This window comes from Falco rusticolus, chromosome 10 (genome assembly GCF_015220075.1).
Source record: "Falco rusticolus isolate bFalRus1 chromosome 10, bFalRus1.pri, whole genome shotgun sequence".
NCBI classification, from domain to species: Eukaryota; Metazoa; Chordata; class Aves; order Falconiformes; family Falconidae; genus Falco; species Falco rusticolus.
Genome location: NC_051196.1, coordinates 23,807,026 through 23,827,217, shown reverse-complemented (window position 1 = coordinate 23,827,217; position 20,192 = coordinate 23,807,026). Strand labels below are relative to the sequence as shown.

General features: G+C 45.7%; 2 long non-coding RNA genes across 5 annotated transcripts in view; one reads left to right on the top strand and one right to left on the bottom strand.

Moving 5' to 3' along the window:
• The window catches only part of LOC119155062, a 189,354-nt gene that overhangs the window by 121,216 nt on the left and 47,946 nt on the right, over positions 1-20,192 (bottom strand). For all 4 annotated transcript variants that reach the window (XR_005106594.1, XR_005106595.1, XR_005106596.1 and 1 more), the window contains exon 2: positions 15,664-15,739. This is a non-coding gene — a long non-coding RNA (uncharacterized LOC119155062). The remainder of the gene's footprint in view (positions 1-15,663; positions 15,740-20,192) is intronic.
• LOC119155063 lies at positions 1,507-18,715 on the top strand. Its single transcript, XR_005106598.1, has 3 exons — positions 1,507-1,598; positions 1,714-1,819; positions 18,423-18,715. It is a non-coding gene; the product is annotated as an uncharacterized LOC119155063 (long non-coding RNA).

Below are 20,192 nucleotides of genomic sequence, written 5' to 3'. Positions count from 1 at the left end.
ATATCTCCCACCCAGTGAACATGCTCAGACTGGAGCCATGATGCTTTGCCCCATGTCCCTTACTGATGAGATGCAGTGTGTCACGCCCCCCCGACCCCCCCCCCCCCACCCCCACCCCAGCAGCTCTTGTCGGAGAGCAGGAGAAATGGGGGGAAAAAGCACTAAAACAGACAATAAAGAGAACACTTCAGAAACCTATCCATCGGGGATCTTTTAAAAGCATTGATTTCTGGGCTTCAAGAGACGAAAGGGAAGAGAATGATCTTTCAAGAGAAAAATAACAGCCCCCAAACCACAGACTTCAAGCTGCCTAAATTTCTTTTTGCCTTCAGGAGCAGCAGCCTGGGCTCGCTGTGGTTTAACGCCTGTACTGCTGGATCCAACCCCAACACATGCTTCACCAGGACACTGCTCCAGTACCAAAACACCACCTTTCTGCCACCAATTTTCAGGGGTCAAAAGGCCCAATGCTGCTCTCACATCGCTTCCAAGCCCTGGGGAATTCAACTGGCTTCAGCCAAGCACCCAGTGATAGAACCAGCCCCACGTGGAAGCAAAACCCAGGCTTTCCATTTACTTTTTCTTTAATTTTTTAAAGGTTCTGGACTGAAAGTGGTAGGAGGAGAGTATCGGAAGACCTCTGTGTGTCTTCTTTATTTAAGGGGTAACAGGGAGAAGCACCTTGCTGCTCCAAGGGTGTGCAGCCAGTGAACTCAGCAGTGCATTATATAGCGCTGCCCAGCAAATGACAGGCAGCAGGGCGACAGGGGGACCCAGCTCGTCAAAGTACCCTGGTGATGACACAAACCACACCAGTGTAGCTTGAGAGTGCTTGCTGTCAGTCCAGCATTGCAAAAGGCGTCCTTGTGCCAGCCTGCCTCTCTGTAACCTGTGCGATGAGTTCATCTCGCCCTCCGACTCTCCCCCACCAAAAGGCTGAGAATGTTTTTCTCGTCTCTCGTCTTCCCTTTAGGTACTTGCTCAGCCAACATCCCACAACACCACTGACCCTCAGAGTGCCTGTTCTTCCTTCAGGCTAGCCCTGTTCACACTCCTTTGCTCCTCCTTTAGTCCAGCAAGAAAAATACTGCTAAAATACATCATATCAGGTCCTATATAGGACAAAAAAAAATTATTTCTGTGGTTACCACTCTGGAATACTCATGTAGCTCTGCCATGACCTTACGTGCCTTTGGTTAAAGGGATGTTCCATTATTAATCCATCTTAGAGCTGGATTAACTTTTAAAGATACAAAAATGTCCACAAGCCAAGTAAGGTGATATATTTTTGGCTGGTTGGAACTGGCAGGCTGCCGGGCAGGGTTAGCAAGCATCTAGAGCTTAGGAGAGGTGCTTTTAGATATAAATCCCGATGAAAAAAAATCCAACCAAACAACCCTAAAATAAATTATGTAAGCAAGTAACAGCCAGCAGGTCACACAGGACAGCTAACGTCCTCCAGATATATTTGTACTCTATGAGAAATTCCCACTACAGTGCGAATCTGCCCAGCCTGGAGAGCAGAATCACATTCCGACCTGGTGACTTTGATTTTGAAAGAGGAGGGATGAGGGAAAGACAGAGAGGGAGAAAAAAAGGTAATGCAAAAAAAGGAAAACAAAAACATGCTGAATAGGAAAACATTTAAGGGCTGATCCAAAGCCTACTAAAATTGATGTCAATGGGAGGTTTTTGTTTTCCTCCTTTCAATAGACATTGGATTGTGTCCCTAGAGAACAGTTTCCAAATGTGGCTCTAATGAAGCATCTAGAATCTGCATTCGGAGGCCGAAAAAGCACAGTGATTGCAGCCCCCCCAGGTAGGGACTCTGCCTTGTTTGCTGTTTTACCGAAGCTAGCACGGGGTGGGCACTCCTGGAAGCGAGACCTGACTAGCAGAAATGTAATCGGGCAGAGAGCAGAATGATGGTTGCGATTAGTGAAACGTGGATTTTCGCATGCATCTGCACAAAGAGAGCTGAACTACCATCCTAAGACACCCCATCACATTTGCAATAAGATATTCAGATCTGTAAACACAGCCAGAATATTAACTTAAGCGTCAACAGAAAGATTTTAACATATTCTTTAAAACAAACTCTTAAATACTCATAATGTATGCCTCTTGTGAAACTCTGTGCCTGCCTATACCCACGGATTGCTGCCGGCTGCGAAACACATATCCATTGTGTTTGCTTTCATCACTGCCTAAGAAGGGATTTATGAGCACGATACCTACTTTTGACGAGCATACTAGTGAGGAGCTGAGCAGAAAGGGAGAGAGAAGATGTTAGAACGCAATCTCTTCAGATGTCCAATAAAACAGACACTGTTGAGCTGCAACTGTTTTGCTCATTGCAATAAAGTTCCTTGTTCAGCATTAAAAGGAAGTAATTCTTACTAGTTTACACCTATTACTGTGTATCAAAAACGTACCAGCAAACAGAGTCAGATAATGAGAAAAATTACCTTTGAATAAGTATCACATAAAAAGAAATAGTTAAGATCTGCCATGAATTATTCAAGCAGTTCCAAATATAAATTGCCACAAATAGCAAGATCAGATGCTGCATTTCTGTATGTTGCATATGTCCTGCAACAACCCAAACAGCACTTTTCACTTGGGAAGCTGTGTATGAAGAATTGCATTGCCTTGAGGAAATCCGATGGGAGGCAACGGTACACGGGGCAGGATATGCTCTTCTTCGCCTTACAGATCACATATCTCTGTTTTAAAGCCATTTTGTGCAACTAGAATCTTTCAGCACGTAATGCCTCTGTTGAAAGCCTACTACTACACCCAGAGGGTTTCACAGAAAATACCGCAGCCCAGGGGATGTCTGGGTCCTGCCACTAGAAATTAGGGCTGCAGAGCTGCAAGGGAATCTGTGCTCTCATATAATTAAGAGCGATTCTTCACTAAAATTGCAATTTTGTTACTGCAATACTGACAGTTATTTAGATGCGCTTGGGAAAAAAAAAAACAAACACACACAAACCCCAACAAAAACTAGCTAGTGGCTAAACCTGTATAAATCTATTTATACCAATAGGGCTGCACCACGCAGGTCTAACAGCAGAATTTGGTATGGAGACGGTGGCACTTGGGCTCGACTATGCTTTCTAGCTCATAGCATGCAAAGGACGGTGGTAATCCACACTTTTACTGGTCTGAAACCGCAGGGAACAGAGCTCCTCTCCTCTAACTTTGGTCACTGTGTAACTCCACTGATGCCTGATCAAATTAAATGGATCGAATGCAGAAGCGCAGCCTCGTGCGACCTGTGTGAGCCTGGCTGAGCAGCACAGCCGCTCCCCAGCACAGCACCTCTCCGCATCCCAGGCATTCTGCATCTTTCATGCTCTTCCTTCCTCACCCTTCTCATCCTCTCCTTTTCTTTATAAATTTGGGTCAGCTTGCTTACATAGGCACGGCTTTGCCCAATGAATTTGTGCCGTTCCCCAGAGCACGAACAAAGCAGGGAATGATGCTACAGGGAGAAAGACAGCTATCCTTGCACAGGAATTAAATTCTCTACTTCTGGGGAATACATAGATGGGTATTTGTAATATTTCTTTTCATAATATTCCAGATGAAAGTTCAGAATATTACAAACATGCAATCTGCAGAAATGCATTGTTTTCCTTAGATGCATGGGGAAGTCAGAAGCCTTTGCTTTCTGAGTCTTTATTTTTATTTTCTTACTATCTCTTTCTTTAAAAAAAACCCACCTTTTCTGCTGCTTTGAAAGCAACATACATTTGTATGTGGCCACCGCTTGAGCGTGTCTCTCTGCCTTGCCCGAGGAGCATGTGCCTAGCTCGAGTCCCCACGGTGAGTGGCAGAATCTGCCATATGGAGGTCACCTTGTCCAGGTCCATAAATAGCTCTTTTTCCTAAGCAGGGAAGGGAAGGAGCTACTGAGAGTAATGAAAGAGGAGGCTAGCTCACATCCGTGGCACTGATTGGTGCCAGGGTTACAACACGCAGAGACTTGTCATGCCAGCAGCAGCGATACCGTCAATCTGCAGGCACAGAAGTCACCTAGTTCCACCGTGAAAACATGTGCCAGCCAGTTTTTCATTTCAGTTTTCACACAGGGGTTTGGATGCCTTTCAGCAGTCGAGAGCAGATACTTCAGGAAAGGTGTCCTTGGGGAGACAACAGCAGCCCCCAGGCAAAGGGCATTTGCTGCTTAAGGACACACACTCGGGTCTGCCAGGTTGGTCCCACGCGGTGGGTCGGGGCAGGAGAGGGATTTTGATGAAGTGAAGAAGCAGCATCGAGGCAGCATGGTCCAAGCCCCCCACTGCTGCCGAGAGCTGTGTAACGGCACAGGCACGACATGGCTCAGGCACAATGACGTAGCTGCCATCAGTCAGGCCCCCAGCTTGTGGCAAGGACTTCTCTTCCATGCACTTACCACTGGAGGTGGAAAGATCAAGATCTGCAGCTTGTGCAAGGAACCTTTTTGCTTTATTCAGCTTTCAAGATACCAACAACTATGAAAACACTGCAACAGAACCATCCGATAGCCAAGAAGGAGCTCAGCTAGCAGCGAACTAATTGATACCTTCATTTAAAATAGACTGGAATATGTCAGCTAGTGTGTCCTGTCAGACTGAGTTTCACAGACCAGAAAGCGTACTGTTGTGTTTCCACTACAACATCCTGTGGAACAACGTGAAATTAATGAAAATATTGCAAAAATAATGTTCCCAGGTAAATCACAGAAAATTTAAAGGAGGATGGAATGGGAGGAGGAGAGAAAACAGTTTTCTTTGATTCCAATTCAAAATTATTTTGGAGTGCAAACACCTAAAGTCTGAATTAACACCAGCCCTCTTTTTGCCCCAAAATGTTTAGCAGATAGGTCAGATCAGGATATAAGGTTAAAGGAGGAGGCACAAGGTTTTGACGTACTCACTTTGCAACTTTCTAGAGAGTTACACCTGGTAGCAGCAAGGTGGTATTCCAGCTATTAACATCCCCTCGTGTGGGTGATGCCAGCGTTCTCCTCTCTGTCCTGCTAAAAACGATCCCCTCCCATTTGTCGATATAGGAAGGGAAGAGCACTTATCCCTCCATGACATCTCTTTGCATCCCACAGGCTGCAAATCCCTGGTTTGATCTTGTTCAGTGTGGAACATCTGACATGCCTGTGATGGGGAGGCTTTAACTGCTCTTATTCCTTCTTATGATACCCATGACTATAGGATTGGATAAAAGGCATGAACAGATGGATGGATCACGTATATACACTGTAAAGCCTTTATCCTTCACTAGGTGTTGGTTTAAGCAATGCACAGTATTTTTAAATAGCCTCTTCTCTTTTTCCTTTCCCCTTCACAAGTTTTCCTCTAATGTTCCTCCCCTCGGCAGTCTCTTCCCCCCCTTCTCCCATACAAACACTTTGAGCTAGAGTCTTGATGCATAAAAAAAAACACCCACCATGAAGCAGCCCTAAGCCAGTGTTTCCTTTGTCCTTGCTCTTTAAAAGCTGTAGTTGCTGCTCAGATGAGGTAAGGGCCCCATAACACAAGAAGTATGTTTTTCAGAACTTAATGTCCTCTGCCACAGATGTCGTCTCTGCCAGAGGCTTATTAACACCTCAGAAGAGCAAAGCCCTGCCCACAAAGGGAAGGGAATCTAAAGAAGATACACAAACAAAGGAGGTGAATGTTAAAAGCAGCTAATGAGGGGGAAAAAAAACCCTGCACCTTCCCATCACGGCACTTCAGAATAAGTAGCATTGCCAAGCACTAAAAACCTGGGGATTAAAGAGACAATTTAGGAAGACTTGATGTGGGGAATGGAATTCTCCTGGAAGACATTAAAAGAACACAGAAGATCAGTGCACATATTTGGGTAAAAGAAGAAAAACCGGGGGGGAAAAATATATGTATGTCTGTGGACAACTTTGCAAGGACTAACAGAAAAGCTATTTGGAAATAATCAGGTGCATTTATTTCCTATAAAGCAAATTTAAATTTAAAAGGAAATCGAAACAGGGGGACATGCACAAAGCAGTTTCATTATCAAAAAAGATATACGTTCAAAAGGATGTACTGAAAAAGAAAACTTGTTTACAAACCTTTTTATTTAAAGCCAATCCTCTTAGAAACACCAAGAAGTGCTCAAATAAAATATCCACTTCACTGGCTTGTCTTTCTTGCTTTGGAGGGGCTACGTGTTGCTTTTGAAATCGTTCTATTTCCCTGCCTGTTGCTACACTTGGTCCTCTCCATCAGCAGGGTTTGGTTTCCAGCATACAGAGGCTGCCTGGCCAAGGTTGTCCTCCCATGCAGGCTGGCTCGGGGAAGGCACGGGTGTGCCTGGGCATCCCGTGGGGCTCCCCACCACCTTGGGCACTGGAATGGGGCTTTACTTCCCCTTCCCTCCAGGGCAGCCAAAAAAAGTGATGCAGGTGCCCCTTCACTCCTTTGGAGATTTGGGGAACAGATCTGGGGACAGATTGCAAAGACTAGGGTTTTATTGCTAGAGCAAGATCCTTGCTCAGAGACACGTGTCGCCGGCAGGAACATGGCAGAGGTCTGGGACCAGACTGTAGAGTAGGGCTCCTGGTATGAAAAATGGATGGGTAAGAAGCAAAGATGGAGCCACAAAGATCACCAGAAATAAACAGTAAGTCAGGATGTTCAGAAGGGTGCTCTGACTGAGATCAGCCACAGCAAGGACAACAAAATCAGCCCCTGAGATTGCTGCTATTTAAAGAAATGTTTCATATGGAAATGAACAGCCCATAGAGGGCTGAGCTGGGTGCGTAACATGCATAATGCTAAAACTGCCTGGCATTTATCCCCAACACAGCACACAGAGGCTGTGAGGAACACAAAATATATCACAGTGGTTAAGAAAACTCAAGGGGCTGAAAGTATTCAAAGAGCACTTAACCCAGGTTAGACACTCCCCCCAGTGCTGCAAGAACCGGGTGGCAACTAAAGTCTTTCCAGTTAGTTAAATTGCATTCACCCACTCAAGGGGAAGCAAAACTTTAGCGTAGGTCTTGCACTTCCTGCCCTTTGCATGAAAAAGTCAACTGATAAACAGAAATGATCCTGAACCTCCTGAACTGAGGCTGTGGTGGGCGTTGAACAGCCCATCCCTTGGAAAGAGCTGCCCCATTGAGATGTCCCGGTCAAACATTGGGGCTGTACGCCTCCGCGTCGATAAGGACCCATGGAGGAGACAGAGCTGTTATCCCTGTGGTAACTGACGACTTCATCAGTCACACGAGGGATCACAATCCTCGGTACTTTGAGGCTCTCCAGTACAGCCACGCTAACGGGTCATGTCCATGGCGGGGAGGAGAGGAGGTACGTGGAGCCCCAGCTTCACCCCCAGGTCAAGCGTCTTGTCTTGGGCACCAGATGCACTGCAAGGAAGATTATAATTTTTCAAACTGTCCACCCCTCTTACGTGATCCAAGCCCAGTTTTGCCAGCCATCCTTGCTTGTGCAGGGCTGAGCCAGAGCAAAAGATAAGATCAGGATCATTCAGAGGGCAGGAGGATGCAGCTTGCTTCAGATGGTGCAGGCTTGGATTGCAGTCAAAGAACTGAATCTTCTGCAGAGATTAACAAGCTCCACAGGTGCAGGGGAAGAACAGGCTCTTCGAACACAGGAGGAGAAAAACACACAGTATGGAATAGTGCCCACTGCCCGACTAGCTACTGAAACTGTTAAACAACTGCCAGTGGGTTTTCTGGAAGGAGGTCAGGAGAAGCAAAGGTGTGGAAAGAGAGAAAGCAGCAGCTGCCGATGTCCCACAGGAGGGAAACGCCGGCCAGCACTAGGAGATACAACCTGATCCTTTGTGCATTTTGCAAGTTGCCTTGTTGGAATCAAAGACCGTAGAAAACCAGTTTGCAAAATAATGCTGGTGACAGAGCAGCACCACCCCGTGTCAGGGCTGTTTCACAGAGTGGGGCTAATTCACCTTTTGTCTGCCTAATAGTACTGCAGAAACGGAATCTTTCCGATGAGAGGGGTTGAGTTATTTCGTGCTACAAACCCTTTGCAGGCAGCCTGACAACAGCACAGGCTCTGCAAAGTGTTACCGAGTCACAATGAGCCTCAGACGGCACTTCCCAAAGCCTTTCTACCCCACAGAGAATGAGGACTGTGGTGGGAAAATACCAGCTTCTTGGGGAAGGGGCGTAAATAGCTTTAAGTGTGTATGGCAGCAAAAGCAATGTGATAATAAGAAGGAAGAGCTGCTGAGATTATCAGTTCCTGGCATTATATTCCCAAAACACCCCTTAAGCCTCGCAGCTTCCATATGGCTCATCAGACACATACAATAACATGATCGCTGAGAACATTCAGTCCTATAGAAAGGAAACAAGAAACACAGACACGTCCTTGCACTCCTGCACACGTGCACACAAAGGCGGTGCTGGGACCTGAAACAAAAGGGACGGGAGCAAATTCTCTGTTCGAGTCAGCCTCCTCCAGGCTTCCTGTTCACAAGTTCACTGTGAACATCAAACTTTTGGAGAGATGGTTCACATGTTGCTTCCACAGGGGCACAGACTTCAGCGGGCCACCAGACCCTCCGGTGAGGTGCATCTACGCAGACGCCCCGTTTGCGAGCACAGTGGAGATGCCATGCAGAGCCAAGCACCCTGGCTGCGCGTTGCAGGCCAGTAGGCACCACCCGGCACTTCCACCGAGCTGCAGCTCCATGCCAACCTCCTGGAAGTCCTGCCTATGAGCAAACTGGAGAGCAACTCTGCTAGAGAGAGCAAAGCTGTGCTAAAGGGACCGAAGGTAGCGGTGGCTCTGTGCAAAGGTGGCTGTTGTCATGTTCACCTCAATGACAGCTGAACAGAGCCTCGCCAACGTCCTTGTTCCCCTGTGCTACCAACAGAACAAGGTTTTAAGAGAGTAGAAGGTATTCTGAGCCCTGCATGAAAAAAGCAGCTCTTCACTGGAGTCTTCCTAGAAGATATCCTCGTGTGACAACTCTGGCCCCTCACTGAGCCGCTGGACAGAGTCATGGGCTCCACTGGCTGCAGCATTTTATTTTCAGTCTGAGGAAGGATCAGGCCTGTAGCCAGCTCCAGAAAAACTCTCAGTCATGGCTTATAACCATGAAAACTCCTTCCCCAACCCACTGAGGCTTAAATAGATGCAGTTTCAATGATTCTTTTCCAAGACTGATACACCAGCATCCATATTACTTGTTTCTCAGTCTTCTAGTCTCCAGTTTTGAGAAACTATTTCAGTTCTACAAACCTGGCCTGCTGTCTTTTTCCTTCTATGAGGCTTTAGAAAGAAAAAAGGATGAATCACCCTTTTTCTATTACTCTTCCAAGTGGGGGCTCCTTCACACACTTACTTGTAGCATCCATTGCACCATTACTTCTTTGGCACCTGCACTTTCTTTGATGCTTTCTCTTTCCTCACCAAGGGGCTTGTTTATTTTGATTTTTTATAAGCAAAGCCTAATTCTTGGTTTTCTTGTTAAAATCCCTCAGCCGAGCTCCTTGAGGAGCAAAGCAGGCATACAGAAAGTTAATGAGAAATTCTCCCTCTACCCCTGAGGATTAAAGAGGGGATAATTTAGGTAATAACTGGAACCAGCTCTGACCCTTTTAAGACTCTCCAGCATTACTGCAGGAGGAGGAGGCTCCGACTGTCCTACATTTTCCTTGTGGATGCTACCACTGCTAACAGTGCATGGCTTTTCTTCCACAGCTCTCCCGCCAGGTCTGAGCAGAGCCAGGTGGTGCAGAAGCTGCAGCGTTGAGCACACAGCCCCGTGCTGGTGCCCGGGCAGCGCTGGGACCACCTGCATGCCTATGGGCTCCTAGTAATAAGTGTTGATTTCCATCACTTCCCTACCTTGGACACCCAGAAAGCTGATGACTAGTTATGGCACCTTCTGCTGGATGCGATCATCTTGTAATATCCTAATTAGCTGGATCAGCTTTCCTCCTCATCATGAGCAGCGACTGAATGTCTTCTCCCTCTGCCCAGGACGGGCTCCCCCCCCCCCCCCCCCCGCTCCGCCACGCTTCACCCTGGGAAACGTTTTGTGATACTTTGGATCCCTTGTAAACCGTATTCTTCGATTTGGGCAGTCTTTCAACTCCATGAAAGTTACACGTTGTTTTCATTTCTTCTCAAGTACCTCAGGTCAAAGAAAGACCTGTGTCAGTGGCTTTAAAAGCCTAATAAAGTCTTTCATCCATAGACCTGCTTGCTGGCGCAAAGTCAGGGAAAACAAACTAAGTCATCGAGTGTTGTTCAAACTGTCAGATCCTTTTCAACATGCTCTTCCTGCCAGCCTGTTCATGTGTTTGGGGGCTGGGATGGGGAGAAAGGGAAGGGGGGGGGGGGGGGGGAAATAAAAAAAATCCTGATGGCAGAAAGCCCATAGAACAACTGGCACCTTTCCAAAGCAGCTCCCCCCAGCCCCCAGCCCGCCTTCGTGGGCACAGGCGTCTGCCAATCTGTTCTGCGCACACACGCACACACACGCTGCACAACACAAGCAACAAAATGACTTTCCAACAACTTTGCTCACAAGTGCCACTCTACTCCCTGCTTGGCACCTTGTGCTTTCTCCTCACCCCCGCCTCTCCAGGCTTTGCCTCCCAACAAGCTGGACAGGTTCCAGTGTTTAAAAGCCCATTTAACCACTCCCTTTTGTTTAGAAATGCTAAGCCTTGATCTGATTTTATCGACCCTGCCGTGCCAAGGGGAGGATGATGCTGAGGGTTTCTGAGGATCCTGCAATGAGCCGAAAAGCTCCAGGAGCCCTTCGAGCTTCAAGAAGGGCTTTGCCCACTTTGCAGCAGCCCTCGCGCTGTCGAGAAGCCCAAGGAGAGTGTGTACCATTCACAGGACCACACAGGATGGCTTCTACTTTTGCTTTTGTGCGAGTTTCTCCCTTCATTATTGGCATGTTTAGGAGCTGAAATTCAGTGCCATGCTTGGCTGGCACCGTCTTTTGGTGGTTAAATAGTTCTTTACATTCTTTGCCTTGTTCAGTGCTGCTGTGCCCAGGAAAAGCAGAATGGCAGGGGAGTGAGGCAAAGAGACAAGAACAGGACCTCTGCTCTGATTGACAATTGTAATCTTCCTGGGTATTGTTAGGAGACATTTTTCTGCACTTGATAAACCCAGCATGATTACATGAAACATATCCTTTAAAAATATATTTCTCTTTTCCATAAAGCAGGTAAAGCTGACTGCATTTAGAGCTAATTTCAATTCCTTTGTACAGTGCAGCATTTGGATGCCCTCTTAAGGATGCTAGGTTTGAAAGTTTGCCTTATCAACATCCTTTTCTCATAACCCCAGAGAAGCTCTTAACATTAGTGATAGAAAGGAGAGGGTAGATAATAAGTCAGACAAAGCGATAAAGCTCTGGAAGTAACAGGAGACCCTTCCCAAAATTATACCTCCTTTCCCACATGATTATTTCTTTAAAGGCGGATTGGAGAGCAGGAATGCACACACTCAGCCAGTTACTGCATGTGGAAAGATGTCACCAAACATTGGCCACCAAGACCAGCAGCCATGGGAAAAGACATTTTGGTCCAGTTCTTCATATCCATCATCCCACTGGTTCTGTACTGCTGGTGGTCATGGTGCTGCTGAACAAGGGCAAGGATTTAAACACCCATATAGCTGCTATAAATTTGAATAAATAAGAATAGTTTCTCATCTATGGCAATTTACACCAATCTAGGCTCTACCTTCATGTATCCGGCCATCTGGAGGAAAGAGTCTGCCCTCCTGCTAGGCAATTACTGACACATTTTTAACTTTCCTGCACCAGCTCTGTCCTCCTCTGCTTTTCATTTCTTACCAAAGAGAAAACATAAAGGGAGTAACGATGAACAGGCAGCTGTGGTCAACAGAAGAAGTAGCATGATCGAAGAGATCCTATCTAGAAAGTTCACACAGAAACAGACTGACTGGCATCGAGAAGAGCAGGGCCTGGAACAACGTCATTGAAAAACAAATTACACACAGACACTATCCAAGTGACTTTCTTCAGTCCAAGCCAGTCAGATATTTTTGATATCCTGCAGCTTCAAAGAGAGGAACAGGCAGTTGAGTGCTAGTGCTGAAGATCACGTTAGCCCTACCAGATTATTCAGGTCATGCTAAACAGCAAATTCAGTGGATTAAAAGAGTCCTCATTCCTGCTGTGCAGTTTTAACAGTCTGCAAGTTAGACGGAGGGGCTGAGGATGCTATGTACGTTGCATGTCTAGTGTAGCACTTTATAGTCAGACAAGCTCAGCAAGGGGCATCTGCCTTCCTAAAAATTACCATTGACCCATTCCTGTTTAGGAACATTGAGAAACCAATGGACTCATGAAACCAGCAGCCATGTGAAAATCTCTTTGCCAAGCCATGCAGAACTCACTTTTGTGTCTGCAGTGTATTGGCATTGTATTACCATGACAAAACCAAATTACCACCATTGAGGATAGCCTTTGCTAATACAACAGTCCTTCTATAGTAATATACTCGTGTGCACAAATGATAGCACAATGGAGTCGATGTGTAACCCCTATAGGATCTCTGTGGTAGCGGTGAACAGTTTTTCAGCTTCTTTCTTGTCTTATCCAAGTAATTCTCTGTGCAGGCATTAGCATAAAGTCCAGTGGTACAAGCTGGCCTAACATTGGTGCAATGGCGTTGTTTCACTTTAACGTGCTATTCCTGCAATTGCTACAGAGCAAATGTCCCGGGGGGGTTCTGCTGTGCCAAGCATTATCCCTGCTCTCACTACGGGTCAGTGAAATCAGAGGTGTTCCTGTACAACAACCAAATTCAATGTGGTACCAATGCAACTAACACTGAAACCACCCACAATAATTAAGGCTGTATTTCAGATGTCAATTAAAAAAAGGGTTTTGTAACCAATACAAATGAAGACGTTGTATTGCCTGGGAAAGGAGGTCCTAGGACAAGCAGAACGTGAAGCATCCTGCTTTCTGACCCAGCTCCTACCATGCACTGGCCAGCCCCCCTACACTGATGCCAGCCCCGCACACAACCGAGCCAAAGCTCCCCAGAAACGTCGTGCTGGTGGGCATTGCTTGTTTAGATGACAGATCCTTCGGTGGGTAAGCAAGCAAATAAATCAACTAGTTGTGTTTCTGCTTGATTTTTCAAAACACCTACTGCTGAGGTAGAGAACTGAGGTGGGGTTTCTGATGTCTAGCAGAGGGATAAACCGTGCAGTTCCCATCCCTTCGAGGGGAGCAGTGATGGGGGCTCTCCCCTCTCCCCCACTGCCCATGCATGAAAACTTGTAGGGATTAAATATCATTGAGACTTCTACCTCTGTCAAAACTGGCAGAAATTAGCTGACAGGCTTAAAAAATATTATGGAAACTGTTAGACAGAGACACCTACACACTGCTTTGGATGGCACAGAACTGCTTTCCCAAGAAAAACTAGGCTAAAAATGAAAATGGTCAGTCCCTGAGCAGGTCAAGACGTGGATATCAGCTTGCTGGTAGCAGGCTGGCAGATTCCTTGTGGAGCCAGACAGCTCTCCCGAGATTCAATGAGCAACGTGAGAGAGAAGAGTTTGGTTTAGAGTAAAATGCTAAGCTGTGCATGAGGGTTTAGGAGGACGATTCTTCCTAAGACTGGCCTCAATCAGCAGTTCCAGAGTAGCTTCGACCTCGCAATCAGCATGTTACAGACTGAAGTCCCACACATGAACCCAAAGGTCCAAACGAGAAGCTGGAGCAGTTACTTTTCTACCCAAAATTATCTTATTGGTATGTAAAACCAGGATACAACAAAACTTTTAAAAGACACCCTAAGGCAGTCATCAACAAATGTTACTTTTCACTTTTATAATGACTGTGCAGTGTGCCGCTGTAACAATTCGACAGGTTTTTTTTTCACAAAAGTTTGCAGACATTCCTGGATATTTTTTCAGCTAAGAAGAATCACCAGGAGCTCCCACAAAGGACTTCTCAAGGGTAGGAGGTAGCAAAGCTGAACATTCATCACCAGCAGATCAGGGAGCAGATGGAAAAACCACAGAAAGAGGATGCACCGAGTTTGCTGTTTCTTTAAGTCGCTGATGGATTCACACATGATGCAACTAGACACAACACAGCACTTGCATCTTCCTGCATCAGTGATTCTGCAGACATAGATCTTCCCACCCTCCTCTTCCCCCTTCCAAGACCCAGACACATTTTTTGTCTGCAACTGGATACAATCACTTTTTGCATACAAGCCCAGCAAAACAAAAGATCCCATTTTCAGTTCACAGAGCTGCCATGGCAGAAATAAATATTACTTTGTTTGTTGGGGTTTTCTTTCTGGTTGCTGCTGCTGTTTTGTTTTCCAAAATCATTGTTCTGCAGAACAATTTAACAAAACATATTCTTCCTGATTCAAGACTTCGCAGCTAGCTGCACAGTAGCTGGGTTCTCATTGAAAAAGCCAACCCTTCCAAGCCCAAACCCCAAAGTTTGCTGAAATCTCAACCTCTAGAGAACTTCCTAAATCAATAAATCTAAGACAAGCACTGGGCCTCCTTCCAGTTTCAGCGTGAAACCACCAAACACAAGATCTCTGCAGCACCGCCGTGGTTTGCAAGCAGAAGATTAACACCCTTGGTTTTGCCTCCCTGCTTGGAGCACGGCATGGCTGGGGAAGGCGGCTGGGCACAGACAACTCCATCCTTCCTCCCCTCCGAGCTCTGTTTGCAGTTGGTGTCAGCACTGTCTGGGGTAGCAGCTGCCCATCTGGCTGCTGCCCCAGGAGTTTCGGAGCAAACACGCAGTGGTGCAGCAGCCTTGCACGGGCCACCATGAGCACGCTGTGCCCTCACAAGCACATTGCTCAGCCTTGCAAGTAAGTCAGGGGATGAGCCCTCGTCGAAGAGAAACCTGTCCAGGTTTCGGCTTTATGATCCCAACACAGACTCGCCAAGCTCAAGCATCTGTAAAGGAGCCTGAACTCTGTTTGCAGGGGGCAGCTGCAGGAATTAGCATCTGTTTTCTCCTTCTCCCTCCCTTTCTTCCTTTCTCACTTTAAATTGCCTGATCTGGCGGTAATTTTCCTCTCCCTGGTGCTTCCCTCCCCATCCTTTCCTTCTCTCTTCCCACCCTGTCAGCCAATGACAAAAATAGAGATGAGGAAAGACACAATTGCATAAAAGAAGGGATTTTTCCATCTTTAATCGCAGAGGGGGATTGGTTTACACACCGCCTCACTGCAAAAGCGGCGCAGGTTAGGCAGGTAAGATTTGAAGGGAGGCTGTGTGATGCATCGAGCCGAGCCTGCCCCTTGACCTCCAGCTCCCTGCCTGCTCTGCCTTCAGCTTTATTGAAGGCACCGGGCGTGAAATGGTACCAGCGATGATGCTTCACACTTTTCTAAGCAGCCTTTGTGCGGAAGGAGTAGTCGTATCAGATCTGCACCCCGTGTGATGTGCTTACCTTGAAGAGGGACACCTGGGCAGGGATATCTCCCTGCTTTTGCATCACTAATGAAAAAAACGCATGTTTCTGTGCAGACACCAGCTCTGTGGCTCAGCAGATACAACACTGTCATACTCCAAGGTTAGAATCCATTTAAAGAAACCTGAGTTACGGACAACTTAAAGATAAAGGAAAAAAAATAAATTAATTGATGCTTACCTTGGATTTTGGCTGGTTGGGCTGGGGGGGGGCTTCTTTTTCTGCAACAGGGACTGCTTCACTGGGCTTTTTGTGGCTGGAGAAAAAAAAAATAGAAATTGTAGGAACAAACCAAAAGAAGAAATTATGTCAGCATACCTTCTAAAAAGCTCTATATGTTTTACAGTTTATTTTGATTTTCGCACAGTATCACAACTGATCAGATTAAAAAAATAAATATTCATTGTAACATATCCTCATTTTTGCTGGACAACATCAGTACTCTCATCTCTATTCACGTGAAGCGTTCCTCTCCTTCCAGCCCCTTCCTTCCTCACCACTCGCCACATCTAAAGCTGAGGCTGGTCCCAGGACTGCTCTGGGACATTTCATATTCGCCTGGGTAGTTTATCACCAAACTCAGTATATTTTTCTACTCCCCAACTGGACAATTAAACCATCACCAAGTTAACAAAAGATGAGTTTCCAGGTACCACTGGCACAACTTCCAGGGCAATCACGCACACAGCCCGGTGCAATCTCCCCCAGCCCCACGGCAGTCGAGTGAAGGCGCAGAGGTGGGTTCTCTGAGCAGCACGTGCCGCTTGCCCCTGTGAGTGGGTGCTCACCGCCTTTTATTTCTCCTCTGTGCTGATTTCCAAGCTGAACAGCCCCTGTCCTTCACCTCCCCACATCCTACAGTCATTTGTACCAGGACAAACCCTGTCCCAACCAAAGGAAAGCTGAGACACCGAGCCCGTGGCAGTACCAGCCTAAGGGACAGCCTCACTGTGCTCAGCATTTGTTTGTACATTGCCCATATAAAATTAATTGATGATGTCTTTTCAATGGACCACATACAGCTCTCAAAGTTTAACCAGATGGAAGCAGAGAGACTCCATTCAGAGATTTGAATCAACAAAATATGATTACAAAAATAAAAGTATTCCCATTATGATTTTTTTTAAATGAATACTACCCAGTAGGGCTACATAAACGATTTTCTCTAGAGTACTTTGGTCTCGACTTCTTAAACATATCTGAGAGCTTTCCCAAAACATTTATGGAAAGATGGATTTATCAAGATTAAAAATCTCCCCTGGAGATTCACTGTAAATAATTTTTTTAACCTACTTTCTTCCTCACTCCCCTCCCCAGGAGCTTTTTGTCTCACATCAGTGCTCTGCCACTCTTGGATTCTATGAGTCCTTCTGCCTCGATGCTTCTTGGGATGAAATGATCTTCACCAGCAGCTCTCTGATAGGCCACTTGAAATCAGCTCTTTCTCGATTCATGCATTTCACAATTCCTCTCTCTCCTCTTCGCTCTTGCAGCTATAATTACTGGTGAATTTAATTTTATTAAAAAAAAAAAAAACACCACCACCGCACCAAAAAAACCAAACAAAACACCAAAACCAAACCACAAACAAAAAAAAACCCCAAAAACTAAAAGGCACCCTAAAACCTTCTCCCCCCACACTCTCCATCTCTTCCTGCCAGGAGTGACCCCAGTGGTCTGTGCTGCGGGTGGCAGTGGGACTGCCCAAGCCAGATGGGAGCTGCTCAAGACCTTGGAGATCAAGCCACATGCCTTCAATTTTGACATTTGGTCGTGGGTGGCAGATTTCTTCTTTTCACACTTAAAAATGTTGAAAAACCACAGTACTTCTGTTTGAGGGGGAATCAGAGGCTGATTAACCTTATCTTCTTATGCACAGATGCAGATGTTGAGAAACAGTTTCCAACCCACGTTGGCCAGGACCTGTCTTTGGACCATTAGCCAACGCACAACGTGCCATCCCAAGCCCTGCACCCTCCATATGGTGCACAGACCTCGAAAGGGGGTTCGGTGCCATTCAGTACATGGAAATCAGAGGAAAACAAAGTTTGCTCCTTCCTATCTTGCCCTACAACTGCCCTGGAAACCAGTCCTGCATATCCCTAAATTTATCATCATTGCAAAACATTCTCCCGATGGGCCAGAAATATCAGCCCCTCTCCTCTGCCATGCTCCCCCCTGAGGGCATGATGCTGAATCAGGGGGACCTTTCCCATTACCGATGGCAGGAGTGAGGACAACACTTCCCTCTTTTGAAATAAGGAGGATCCTTCTTCATGTGCCTTTATTAAACCGTGTGCCTGCACCATGAGCTCAAAATGACACTTTTGAATAATTTAAGATAACGATAATAGAAACATTAAAAAAACCTCTCGTAGAGACCAAACCCAATTCCTCTTGCAGGTTCTGAATTAGTTTTTCGCTTGTAGCCACTTCTGCTCTATATTAAGAGCTGTAAAAAAAAAAAAAAAAAAAAAAAAAGAAAAAGAAAAGCACGATAGAAGGGAATATTAGGAAATTACTAATGCTTTTTCAAAAGCACCTATTCCTTAATCTTCTGCAGTACTATTTCTGGATTCCTGTGCAGCTTTCATCCTTACACCGAGTGTTATACAAGACACCTCGCACACTAACAGCCCGATTCCAAAGAAGACGGGTTGGTTTTGCGCATTTTCCCCTGCAGCTATTTTGTGCCATCAGAGGTGATGCTTCACTGGGTCAGGACTTTGTTTTGGGTTTTTTTTTTTTGTTTAAAGGATGAGCTTTATTTACAAGACAACATTAACCATTTCAATTTCCCAGCTCCAAAATTCCTTGCAGGCATTCTGAATATATTAGGGTGTTGGGTTTTTTTTTCTTTTAAATTCTATTTCTAAAGCTAGGAATGCTGGGTTGGACACAGCTGGGGACTTGATTGTTTTTTCACATTCTCCTTTCAGGAAGGTAGAAACACAAGCTACTCCTAAAACACCAGGATCAGGACATCATCTTTCCCCAGCAACATCTGGAATATTAACAGACTGGAGCAGGATTGGAGTTGCATTGGCTGAACCAATCTCCGGCAGGAGCCTCCCCCCACTCGCAAGAAGGAAAAAGCAGCCGTGAACGTGAGGAGCAGCAGACTCACCGCTGCGTGACTCCAGTTTCATGCCTGCACTTCTCCATTGATTTATGGGGCAGCTCATTTCCAGACCCACCTCCTTCAGGAGGAGGAACTTCAACTCGATGTGAATAATAGGGTCCTATATCTCTTAAAGCAGTCGCTGCTGCTTTCCAGTGTTCGGGGGGGGGGGCGGGGGGGGAGGCGGGGGGGAATTATGGCAAAGAATTATTTCTCCTCCCTTTGGATGGGTCTGGAAATGAACTGTGCAGCCAGAGAGCTGGTGCATTTTACATTAAAAAAAAAAAAAAAAGGAAAAAAAAAAAAGATGTAAAGACCATAACCCAAAACACAGCTCGAGATGATGATGATGAGATCCTGCAACCCATTCCCTTCATTAAAGTCGCACAATAGAAGACACGCACACCTTCCGCCCATTCAATCTCTCCTTTACATCTATATATCTATATACACATGCCCCACAAAGGCATATTTTCTACGTTAAGCCTATGGATTACTGGCTCAGGCCCTTACAAAAAAAAAAAATTAAAAAAAATGTTGCCAAGGCAACTAGCCAGGGGTTGCTATGGCATCTTGGAGCCGAGCAGCTGGGCCAATCCCCGCTCCCTTCGAGCTGGGAAGGCGCAAAGCCTCTAAATTTAATGTCAGTGCGGAGAGGAAGGGAAGCTGTTGAGGCATGCATGATGCTGAGCGTGCGCTTGCTAAATGCGGACAACATGGCCCCCATGATTAGGACCAGCACACTAATGAATATTCATTGGGCTGATTAAAGCAAAGTCAATTAACTACTTGACTGCTTGATTTTTTGCTGGATTTTAGTCATCTCTTTTAACCATTTTGCCACTGGGGATGCTCTTGTTCTCCCCTTCATCTCTCTCTTTCCTCCTCTACATTTCCTTACCCTGGCAATTAGGGTTTAGGTATTTTTTTTTTTCTGTCTTTATGCTTTTTGCTGACAATAGCCCATCCTACTCAGATTTTACGGCTCACTTTATTTCACCAGTAAATCATGCTCTTCTAGGGTCACTGTCTTCCACTACAGTTGTAGGTAAGCCAGAAGGTCAGAGATTTCCATCAAGTTTTTAAATCTCGTGTGCGATTTAATTCTGAATCCACGGCTAAGCAATAATGCTGATTTTCTACTTCACAGTGGGATTCTCCCCCATCCCTGCAGCCCTTTGTTTTATAACACAGGGAGTTCCTGTGAGCCAGGTCAAGGGCTGTGGAATATTTTTTTTATACTGATTTGTTAGATCAGGATTCCTTCAGATAGGGGACTCAGACCGAATGTTCTAGGAAACCTAAAGGGATCCTAAAATAAAACAACAATTCATTAAAAATGGTTTTCAATTTAGGGAGATGTCTTTCTCCCAGTGCAGTAGTGATGTAATAAGATTGCGAAGAGGACTGCATATTTTATAAAGATCATTTTTCAGAATGTCCCTGCAAACTAAAACATGTGATTAAATTAAAAATAAATGAAAAATTGTTGGCCAAAAAAAAATTTAAAATCCCACATTTGTGAATTTAGCCCTTACAACCTAACCCGGGAAAATACATTCATTTTCATCATGTTCTTGGGCTTGTT